The following is a 12,423-nucleotide window of genomic DNA, read 5'->3' as shown; positions in this document are numbered from 1 at the left end:
GCGAAGGATGGCCTCCAGAGGGCGTAGAGGGGTGGAGAGCACCGCGCAACACCCCGCAACCCCCCCTTCTCACAACCATTCGATCTTCGCGCGCAGAAACCTTTCTTCTTTTCCACCCAGACCGTTTCTGGATGCGGATCTAAAAGCATCTCTGGGATTCTCAGAGGTTGTGGAGTTTTAACCAATGGTGAAGGAGTTACCGGTGTGTAGTGGATGGTGAAGCGATATGATTTGATTACTTATAAGTGTGGCTTTTTTTTATTTTATCGTTTGCCGTAAAAGTTGTGGATTATTGTTTTTGCCGGTGTTTTTTGGTGAAAGGTGTGTTTTGGATATTTTATGATACCTTACCTGTATGGATTGATTTGGAGGATTTTTAGTTCTCTCACTTCGCATTTAGAAGCGCACGCACTTGTTGCTGATGCAGTTGAAGGTAAGATTTTATTTTCGGTTTGTGTTAGATTTATATTTCGCGTCGATTGTGCTAGTTACAACTTAAACGTTCGCTTCGACGTTTTTTTTAATTTTATTTATGTACCTTTAAATCAACATTAAATTTTTTTTTAAATGATACATAAACAATAAAAAATGCGTACAGTCTGATAAATTAAAAATAGTTATAGTAAAATTAAGTTTTTCTATACGCTAAAAAAATTAAAAAAGAATAATTATTTTATTTTAATCTGAATTATTTTTAAAATAAATAAATGAAAAAAAAACTGTTTAAACTGATATTGTTGGAATAATTTATTGCGCGAATAATTAGTTTTTAGTTAGAATTAACTAGTTTATTTAGCGTCAGTTTGCGCTGCATATTTTCCTGTGTGGAAATGAAATATTCGTCATTACTACCTGTTTTATGCATCTTCAAATATGGCCGCTTTATTGATTCAAGCCACCTACTGAATAAATAAAACGGTAATCTCTGATACCGAAAGAGGTAATTATAATAAGGTGTCAAGGAAATTATAAACATTTTTTTTTGCATTTTTGGACTAGAGCTTTTTATTTATTCAATGAAATTGCTTTTTTTTAAACATAATGTATTATGGAGAAAATACTAAATAGATTAGAGTTTTTTTTATCATTTAAATATTTGAATATAATAGGAAAGCATTGAATGTTGGTTAGGATTTGATGAATAAAACAGTAAGTTATGATGGTTAGAAAGTAATAAAAAAAATTAAGTGACATGCAATAATTTATTAATATTTTAAATGGCTTTATCATGTAGTAATTTTTCTTTTTTTTGGGAGAATAAATTAAATTTCTTGAAACGTGCTATAATATTAGAAGAAAAAAACATTTAAGAATCTAGATTTATATGCATAAATTATAAAAGCTTCGATAATTATAAAATATTCAACTGAAAAACGAGGTACGTTGAAAATAGAATCGAATTTTTAAAACATCTGATTTAACAATTTTGACTCTAGTTTCTTTAATTTGAAAGAAAAAACTAACTTTTTTGAAAATTTTAAAAAGAAAGTACAAAAAGTTTAGAATTATTGAGCTTCAAAAACGTCTTACAGCAGATAAAGTAGTTAGAATTTAAACTTAGTAAATTTTTTAAGTTTCTTTTTGCGGTATGAAATAAATTGAATGTAAATTTAAACTGAATAAAAAAATGGTAATTTTTAATTCAAATGAAATATTTATCATAAAGTGGCTATTAAATACGCATTTTACAAACTTTATGTTTATTTTTAATTTGTATTTTTTCTAAAAAAAATTCATTACAAAAATGTATTTGTAACTGATATTATTTAACTAAAATATTTCAATAAAATTAGGTCGAAGACAGTAAGACTTGAATTGATTAAATAATACTGAAATATCAAACACAGATTATAATAAAATTCCAGGTGAATTATTTTTCAGTAGCTTGCGTCTCTTTCATTTTAAAAGTGAGAAATAAAAATTTAAAATCTATATTAGTAAGCAGAAAATGTTTAAAAAAGTTTGTTCGGTACCTAAAATTATTTTAGCTGGATTTGAGCTTATTAAATCAATTAATCTTAATAAATCAATTTGCTAGATTTGAAATTAATCTCTTAGATTAATATGATAGCTTAATAAAATGGTTTAAAAATTCAGAATATTTTCAACAATTTTCCCCTTGAGATTTTTACTTATAAGTAAATTTATTTAGTTGGAATATATAATATTTACGCAAAATATTTAAAAGAATAAATTTGCCTTGAAAATTTTTATTTAAACTATTTTTTAAAAATAAGTTTGAAAAAGCTCAATTGTAAAGTTTTCTATACATTTTTCTTTTTTTATAGGTATGTTTGTAATGAAGAATACATATTTGTAATGATATTTTTAACAAAGCAAAAATTTTTTTGAAAATTGTTGAGAAGTCTAGATAGTTTTTCCAAACAAAATTTTTGATTTATTGGAGAAAAATATATGTTATTTATATATGTTTATTCTGGATAATTTGACACCAAGTATTAGATAATACTCAAGAAACTTCATAAGTTGTAGAAAAATACTGAAAACTACTCAATGGAAATAGAAAATAACACACCTAATTTCATAATCGGAATCATCTGCAAACTCAGTATTTTGTTCAAATTTATACATACAGTTTTATCTTACAATCTTTTTTTCTCAATTCACATTTCTTCACTTGATGCGCAGGATTATTCAATTTCTAATAGACCTATTAAGTTAAAACCTCGAATTGGTTTGAGTATAGTATGTTGCTTAAATTCATACTAGCATTAGCATCTTTAAGCTATTATGGTTTGAAAAAAAAGGATTTGCTTACCTATTAACAGTTGTTTCGAATCTTTAACATAATTTTTATAAATTTTATCTTGTAGGCGATACGTCATAGCATCTCTCTATTTCCTTTTTTTTTTTTTTTTTTTTTTTTTTTTTTTTTTTTTTTTTTTTTTTNAAAGAATCAATTAGTAAATAAATTGAACTACTCTCTATTTTTTTTTTTTTTTTAAGCTTTAGAAAAATTAAATTCTGAAAGTTCTTCGCATTATTTCACAAAGTTTCTGCCTTTAAATAATATTTACATTTATGTTAAACTCATTTTACAATATTCATACTTATGTTATCATTGCTTATAGTAGGTTACTGATGTTAAACTTCTATAAAGAACTCAGAATCTCAAAATAAATTTTAAATAAGTTTCAGGAAGTCGAAAACATTAAACATTGATGCTTCCTTGAGTGAATTAAAGTGACCTAGACTATTTAATGTAAATAATATACATGAAATTTAAGTAAAAAAATATAGAAATAAATAAAAATATGGAATAAAATTTTTTCAAAAAACATTTTTCTGATTTAGTAATTTTCCCTATGAAGCCTTAAAAATAAAGTCCGATATTCATTAATAACTATTAAGTTCACCCTTTTCACGTTTCAGTATTTTATACAAACCCATATAAATACTTAATTTATATTCTTACAGGTATTTAGAAACAATTTTGCGATGATGCAAAAATAAATATTTTTTAAAGTTTTAATTACTTACTATTTTAATTATTTACCATTTTTAAAGTTTTAATTGCATGCGATTTTACTTACTATTTTTTTGTCAGTTCGTATAGTTTCTAATGTGAAAAATGCATATTTTGAACGTTAACTTAACAATCTAGTTGTCTCATGTTGAATAAGCGCATTTTATTTATTATTTTATTATATTTTATCTGTAATGCGAAAATTCCATTGTCGTTCCCATGATACTTTGATAAAGTTATAAAACTTAATAATTTTTATTCTTTTTATTCAGAATAAACTTAAAAATTATTCTTAAAATTTTAACTTTTGTTGAATAGTCATTTTTATTATAATTTAAATCGTTTAAGTTCATAAACTATTTCTATTTATAAAATTATTTGTTGAAAACATAGTCATAGTCATTTTATTCATAGTCATATGAAATTTTAATTGTTTTTTTTTTCAATTAAAGCTTTTTCGCGCAAATATTATCACATTTTGCTTAATTTTATGCTGTAAAAATTACTTTAATCAAAAATAGTTTATATATGTTCTTATTTTATAAAATTATCTGGATTTAAATTGATAAATTCAAAGTATTTCAAAAGCAGACAGTTGGCCGTATCGTTTGTTGAAAGAAAAGAAAAATTGACCAATTGGAAAATCCAGTTCCTTGTAATTATTTGTTGATTATTTGTTGATGTATTATTTGTTGATGGTATTTGTCACATTTATTGCATTGAGCATTGTTGTAAAGCAACATCGGTAATTAACGAAAATCCTGTTTTTTTTCTCGATAATCCCGCGACATGTATACTTTTTTTTTTTAATAAAATCAGATACGTAAAAAATACGAAAATTAAGAACAAAATTAGAAATATAATTTTATCATTGAAAGTAAGAATAAAGATTATTCTACTTTTTGACTTATAGCAAACAAGTCTTAATTACTAACAAATAATCCCAACCACTATATTCATAATAAAAGCTAAGAATAACACCTTCGAAACAATAATACTATCGCCAAATGATACTTCGCCAAATAATTTTTTATGGTGATAAGAAACAAGTTAAGTGATAGAAGAGGGGAAAAGATCAGTGTATCTATAACCTTTATTCGAATATTGTTTGGGTAAAATAACTCTGTCGATAAGGGAAAGTGAGAGATACATTTGTGGCAGAATGTTATGTTTTTTTATTTCTCTTTTCTTTTTATAATTCCTGTCTTCACTTGTATTTATTTCTCTTTTATCTTGTATTTATTTTTATCTTGCAATTCAATTCCCATCCAACAAAATGTTCAACACTACGCGGTGATAAATTGCTTGATTGAAATATGGCTCTTGTACTATGCTTCGAATTTAATTCTGAGAAACTTGCTATCTCGTTTTTATCAGTTGCCTTGTAATTCGATTTTTTTTCTTCGAGAAACATATAAATTAAAGAGTTTTAAATGAATTTTCATTGTCTAGAAGAATGTGAAACAAATGAAGAAAAACTATTATTCTTAACTGTTTAATGTATCTATAAAAATCTATTATTCTTTACTGTTTAAATGTTTTTTAATCTTCCGATAGCATATTTTTATACACGTTGCGAATGCGAATTTAATGCAATAAACGTTCATATACGTATCCTCGTATTTTCAAAACTTACTCAGAAGACGAGGAACATTAATAGAGTAATTTACTAACATGCATATAAAACCTTCCAATAGTTAGCCCTACAACTTATAAAGTATTATCCGAAATCTACTGCCGAATGTAAACACGTATGTTTTTTGCATTTAGAGCGGACAAATATACGAATCCCTTTCCATGTTCGGGTTTCAAATTTGCTTTGCATGTTTTACTATGTTGAAAGATTTCGCATTAATGGAATAATAAGTCACATTTTCAAGATGCTCCGAAAAGCGGTTGTAATGGAGGATCTCCGAGATTTCGATGTAAGCAATATGTTTTTTTGAAGGATTTCTGTATTCTAGTAGAAGTTCCAGAAGCTTGAAAAGTACTTTCTTGGAAACAATACCAAAGTACAGTTTGATGGAAAAATATCGTATTCTATCACTATATTCCCTCCAGCCCTTCATTTTTTGCAATTTTGTCATTTTCTTAAATAAAGTATCTAGGTTTTAAAAAATAGAGAAATGAAAACAAACTACCGTACTAGAGGCATAAAAAGTGATAAACTTAGATATCTACTCACTAATAGGTTTATATCTTTTTAGTTTAATAATGATTTTTTTTTGTGAAATAATATTTTTAAATAAATCTTATATACATGTCAATTTACAAGACTTGCAACAATTGTCACGGGACTTCACAATTTCGTAACTAACGATATGATTGTTGCAATGTGGTCAGCATTGCACACCGACCGCCTTTACTATTTCCATACAAGCTAGTACCCATCGATCTGAAGATGGTTTAGCTTTAAGCTGCCATCAGGAATTGAACTATAGTTTTCCTAATTGAGATCAATTCCTATTAGTGGTACCACAGAACAAATTATAATTAACTGTTATAGACTAAGCTTTGTAAGGTTGTATGCAGCTTTTCATTTATTGAGTAATAGATTGGTATACGAGATATTAGTTCCTTATATTGATGTACAATGCATAAAAGAATAAGCGGACCACCCTGAATAAATTTTGACCGAATGATCAGATCTTAATGTTTTAGGACTCAGGTGAATAGATCCTGGGAAATCGAGTTTTAAAAATTCGATATGAAGTGTGAATCATTAGATCAAGAATTATTCAAAACGTTTCATTATTTTGGGGGGGGGCAGCTTGATATACATGAGATTTATTTCTTACATATTTATTTAGATTTTTTTTAGAAAATTAATTCTTGGATTAAAATCAATTTTTTATATAAATACTAAAATGATCTTGTATTCAAATTGATATTTTAAAGATATTTAAGGGCTTTAATACATAGTCTTTTTTAATCACACTACCACAGAGCTGTTAACAATATTGTTATTGTTTGCCATACTTCTGCATAATGTAGCTACTTATTGCTAAATTTCGGACTTTAGGGGTTTGTGCCTATTGCAAACAAGCAATAAATGCGCACAGAAGATTATTACTTTTCTGATCACGTATTTACCCATAATCAGACAATATTAGACCAATATTGGCAATCTCAGCCAAGTAATGTTCTATATCTTAGTAAGTAGTCTTTCATGGGTAATAACTGTCAGACCCTTCCTGGGGCTTTATATTGACAAAACGAGAATTAAGCAATATTTAGTATCACTGTTATAGTAGATACTGATAATAAGCAGCAGCGGTTCTTATTTTTAGCTCTGCATTGTACAAGCACGTTCTTTAAAAAAATTAGCATGTTTTAAAGCATGTTCTCTAATAAAATTCCGCTGGATTTTTTTGCTTTAATTTTCTTACAATGTTAAGTTCCAGAATTTCTGCTTTTATTTATTTTTTCCCTTAAAATTTTTTCTTCTTCACAAATTATTAAATTCCAAAATTTTTGCTTCCGCACAAATTATAAATTTCTAAAATTTATGTTTCCTCACATATTATAAATTTGGGAAATTTTTGTTTCCTTACACATTATAAATTTCGAAAATTTTTGCTTCCTCACAAAGTATAAATTTCGAACATTTTTGCTTCCTGACAAATTATAAATTTTTGAATAACAAATTATAAACTTTGTGAGTGAATGAACACGTTGAATGCCACGCTAATTTTGCATGACTTGCCCGTCTGACCAACATGATTTTCTCAGTATGTGTTGCATATTTTGATGAAATATTATTTACAACAAAACAGTTAATTTTTGTAATCATTCGTGACGCATTTAATTTCCTGAGGTCACCGGTGACCCCCATGGCATTCAACGTCTTAAGGTTACCTGTTATATATGTATATAAATGAAACTATTTTTGTGTGTTCTATATTGCATTAATTTCTTCAAACCATTTTAGTAACAATAATAATATAAAAAAATTAAAAGCATTAAAAATTTTCTCGAAATATGTATTTCTAATATTCGCCGGTCACCGGTGACCCCCAAGGCATTAATTTCAAAATAACATAATGGGAGTGAAAGAGAATTTGCGATGAAAAGTTTCTCCCGTGGTATGGTGTCTTCTTAACATTTCATTGCTTACACGGTGTTCTCCGTTAAGTCATAAACGCTTTTTTAAAACCTGGGCAAATTAAAAATGGCGATTATAATTTTATAACCTTAAACCCTTAATTTTCAAATAATAAATTAAATAAAATTAAAAAAAATGATAAATGCATTTGATTGGTTTAAATTATGGTTTAAAAAAATTAAAAAAGATTTAAACATGAACTTTGTCCTACACTTTACTTCAATAACACTTTAATCCCTACGATAAGCAAAAAATTTTACTTATTCTGTTATCTGCATAATAATTCACCTTCTTATCAAAAAATGTCATAAATTTTTGTTATCTAACCCTATGGTGGTAAACCTCAATTCGATATCAGCAAAGGAATTTGTCTCAGTGCAGTTTTTTATCATTGGATACAAACAAGGTAATCACATGCATGCTCTGTTCTAAGACACCCAGGTATTTGTTCAAGGAAGTGTTTTGTTTACAGACTTTTAAAACTTGCCGATTTCAATGAAGGATTTTTATCTTCTTTTTTATAGCTTATACATCACCTTCTCCTCCTATCATTAAGTAACAAGTGCCTGAATATTTATTTTGTCCTTACCGCCGTCTTCAGGCTATCACTTGTTGTACTCCTGTCTGAAATTGGAACAGGTATCATAGATAATGAAGTGTGTTGTCAGCTATTATATTATAGTTGATATGCTAGATGTAAATTTTAACAGGTATCTTAAATAATAAAGCGTGTCAGCAATTATATTATGATTGAAATGCTAGATCTCAATTGGAACAGGTATCACAAATAATGAAGTCTGTCGGCTATAATATGGTATGCTACATTTCAATTGGAACAGGTATCATAAATAATAAAGTGTGTTGGCTGTTATATTATAGTTGATATGTTAGATCTTAATTGAAAAAATTATCATAAATAATAAATTGTGTCGGCTATTATATAGTTTATGTGCTGGATCCAAATTGGAACAGGTATATATATATACATAATAAAGTTTGTCGGCTATATTATAGTAAATATTCTAGATCTCGTTTGGAATAGGTATCATAAATAATGAAATGTGTCGGTTGTTATATTATAGTTTTCTAGTGGGCTGCGCCCCCTGCTCGCTAACGCTCGCCAACCCCTGAAAATTGCTACGCAATCTTATATGGTTTGCTTCGCAAACCAAACTCGCTTCGCTCGCTACTAACTTAGGTAATTTGCAAATGCACAAAATTCTAAGAATTCAAAACAATCATTCAAATATAAATCCCATATAAAAAATTTTTTTAAGAAAAAAATTACATCTTTTTAGTAAGGGAAACTTAGCCCTGACCCCCCCCCCAAATATGGGTACGCGGGAAAACTGGAAAAACTCGTCGCCGCGAAAAACTCCTTCTCAGGAGAAAACACACTTAAAATGAGAAAAACATACGACCGGTACATTAGTTAATTTTTAATATCATGATTTGAGTACTAGTATACTTAATATGTTAAATTTTTAATTGTCAGTATAGAAACTTTTTTATATGAAGCAAAACACGTGAGTAAGCAAAACACGCGAATGACAATTAAGAAAATTTTTCATATGATGATTTGAGTACTTATATACCTGAAATAAAAAACAAAAAAACACGAGAATGGTACTTTGGGAACTTTCTTTTTTTTTATAATTTGGGGAAAAAATCAAATCTATACTATATAATATGGCTTAATGACTCAAAGAATAGGACCCCATGACACAAATCCGTGACCAATGATTGGTCTCGATATAGTCGAGCTAAATATAGGATGTTTTCAACGTTTACCACCTACAGCGAATATAGGTGAATATTACAGGAATAGTTTGCCCTGATAAGTAATTCAAGAGTTTCTTTTTCCTTTGAGTTGTGATCAAAACTACGACGCAATTTATTTGTATTTATAGAATCACATACTTTAAAAATACTACCTAAAAATGTAAACAAATGTATTATAATTGTCGTTTTCTAAAATATAAAATGAAATAATTACGTTTAAGTTCACTTACAAGTTGATCTTTAAAGTTATACACATCGCTTAAAAAGTATGCATTTCTTTTTCTCAAGCTACTATTCATAAAACAAAACAGTTTGAAACTAAGCCATTTTTCGATGCAACAAAGTTAAAATCTTTTAAGTTACAAACAAAAACCTTCAAGATACTATCAAGTGTAGCAAGTCTGTGTTTTATCAAACAAAACTTCATTTTTCCGATAGCCCCGTACCAATAACGCCTAATTCTTTTATTGATTCGATTTCCCCGTGTTCCCGCAACGGACAGACGTTCGTAAAGACCAAAAAAGAAGAGTAATGACTAAAAAAACAGTATCGATCAGTTACTCAATATTTCTTTCACTTTCGTGGAACTGAAACTTCGATTTCTATGTCGTTTAGCGGTTTAATTAATGCATTTTTTATACTATGAATCCAAGCAGAAAATTCCTTTTTTGTTGTCGTGTTCCTCGACTCTTAATAAAGCCCGCGTAATGAGTTTAGTTGTCTGCAGGAAAAATCTTAATTGTTCTACACAAGCTGTGTAAATAAAGACGTGAATATCGTCTGCGAGAAAGCAGATAACAGTCCGTTATAGGTTAATCATTTGTCAAAGTCGGTGCGAATTGCTATTTGTTTTTTTCGTACCTTTATCTTTAAATTAGAGATGTTATTAATTTATATTAAAAGTACCATAACTATTGGGTTATGAGTCTTCCGGGTTATAATGAGAAAAATGGATAAGGGATAAGTGAAATTGATGTTTGATAACTTCTTTGGGCAGTTGAAGAATTACCAAGAATACTGGCAAAGATAAGTTAACCTATGAGATGGAATTGAATCAAAAGTAAAATTGTATAATTTATTTTGCTGTCTAAGCTCTTCTGAAAAATAAAGATCACTTCTGATCATCTAATAAATTATTGAATGCGAATTACTTATTCAAAATATGTCAATCTTTTCATTTTTAGTTGTCTAGACAAGTAATTTAACTTTATAATCGACACATTTTTGGGTTTGCGACTATCAATGTTCTTCTCCGTAGTCTTGTAATTTCGTATCCAACCCAGAAGACACACAAACTCTGGATTAGGCATTGGGACAACCTAAACTTCATGGAGAACTTTTAGATGGAACTAATCCGCCTTTGCGTAACATGGAGAAGAAAACCACGGAAACCTCCCATGGTTATACCTACAGCGCAGGATTCTAATTTATGATCTATTTACCACTGAGGATATTTTGCATCTCTAAGCAAGTAATAGATGTTAAATGAGCAAAAATAAAGTACAATTTTAGGAACATACTCGTTTCAGAAAGCTGAAAAACTATCGCCGGAGCATTGTAGACCCCAGTGATGCTTAATTAATTGTGTTAATAGGTAATAAGTGCTGTGGCAATATATAATTAATGTACCAATATGAGTGGCTAATTTAAGTACTCATATGCTAATAAATTCTTTACGGCTAACTAACGGATAAATACCTAATTTTATTTAATATATTAAAATAACAGAAAGAGAGTCCTAATTATTTGAAGTTATTCGTTCAATAAATTAAAATAGTTTCGATCAAATTTAATAAAATAATTTATTTTCAATAACAAAAATATACATTGCTCAAAAAATTGTATCATTTCTCCCTTTTAGAATGTCTAGAATATTGTTCTGATTTGCTGTAACCTTTATATGATGCCAAGTTAAACCATATTATTTTGCGAATGTAGTTTTTCTTGCTCATGATTGCTGGACGCTATGGTTCAATTTGTGTGGAAGCATGGTTTTATCTCATTACTTTTGCATCAAATTTATACGATATTATGGTTTAACATCGAACTGTCATTTTTAAGAGTACTCTATCCGTTAAAAACCTCCAAGACTGCGGTAAAAAAACTGGATAGTTACATTTTGCGAGATAAACTATTAAAATATAACTAAGATTTTATTCCTTCTAATTAATATATGTGCGTGTTGAAACTTCATTCTCATTTTCTTTCGCTAATGCTCATATATTAATGTATTTCCTTGAAGTAAATTCTTTTCGGTATAAGGAAAGTAAGGTTAAAGAACTGATTTGATATTTCGCAAGACACGTTTACAAGAAGAAAATAATTTGCAAGTTCATTAAGAAAATCATTACCTATAGTTTGAAAGCTAATAACGACTTTAAGCAGGATTAATTACAATGTTTTTTTAATTCTAAACTGTAAAACAGTTGTTTTTTTTCCAACGACACAAAAATATAATGTGAGATTTTTCAGCATATTTTAGCCATGACCCAAAAGCCTCGTGGTTCAAACAGATCTAAATATTTTGAAATTAACAAAGAAATTAAATTTGAAATTAAATATTTTAAATTAACATTGAATATCAAATGTTATCTTAAAACTATGCATTATTGCGTAAAAAACTTTGTTTTAAAATAACTTGAATTGAGTGAAATGCTATTGCTAAATGTTTGATATTACTAGATGCTTTGCTTTGTAATAAGACGCATGCATTTTTTTTAAGATTGCATACTTGCATTACTGTGTAAAAAGCATTATTTACTAGCATTGCACACATGTTTAACTGCACAAAATGTTTTATTCTCTAATAATACTCACTTACATTACTGCGTTAAGTTCATTATTTGCTAGTAATGCACACTAGTATGGATATTCTATAATAATGGGAATTGGAGTATGAAATAATAATAGAAATGGTGAACTAAATGTACATTTACATTTCCCTGTTTTACTTTATACTTTACGTAAAAAGTTCAAGATTTAAAAGAAAATTTATAGATTTTTTTAGTGAAATGCTTTGGCGAGCCTATCTTCAGAGACACTGCAATTC

The 12,423-nt window shown here is 28.1% G+C and overlaps 1 protein-coding gene across 4 annotated transcripts in view; it reads left to right on the top strand.

Moving 5' to 3' along the window:
• The window catches only part of LOC107448750 (discoidin domain-containing receptor 2), a 607,770-nt gene that overhangs the window by 276,445 nt on the left and 318,902 nt on the right, over nucleotides 1-12,423 (top strand). For 2 of the 4 annotated variants that reach the window (XM_043046731.2, XM_043046722.2), the window contains exon 1: nucleotides 68-433. The exons of the other annotated variants lie outside the window; for them this stretch is intronic. The gene's annotated coding sequence lies outside the window, so the exon portion shown is untranslated. Of the gene's footprint in view, nucleotides 1-67; nucleotides 434-12,423 lie in introns of those variants that run through there. 4 annotated transcript variants of the gene reach the window in all.

This window comes from Parasteatoda tepidariorum, chromosome 8, assembly GCF_043381705.1.
Source record: "Parasteatoda tepidariorum isolate YZ-2023 chromosome 8, CAS_Ptep_4.0, whole genome shotgun sequence".
NCBI classification, from domain to species: domain Eukaryota; kingdom Metazoa; phylum Arthropoda; class Arachnida; order Araneae; family Theridiidae; genus Parasteatoda; species Parasteatoda tepidariorum.
Note: the sequence above shows the minus strand (reverse complement) of the source record. Positions and strands in the feature narration are given on the sequence as shown.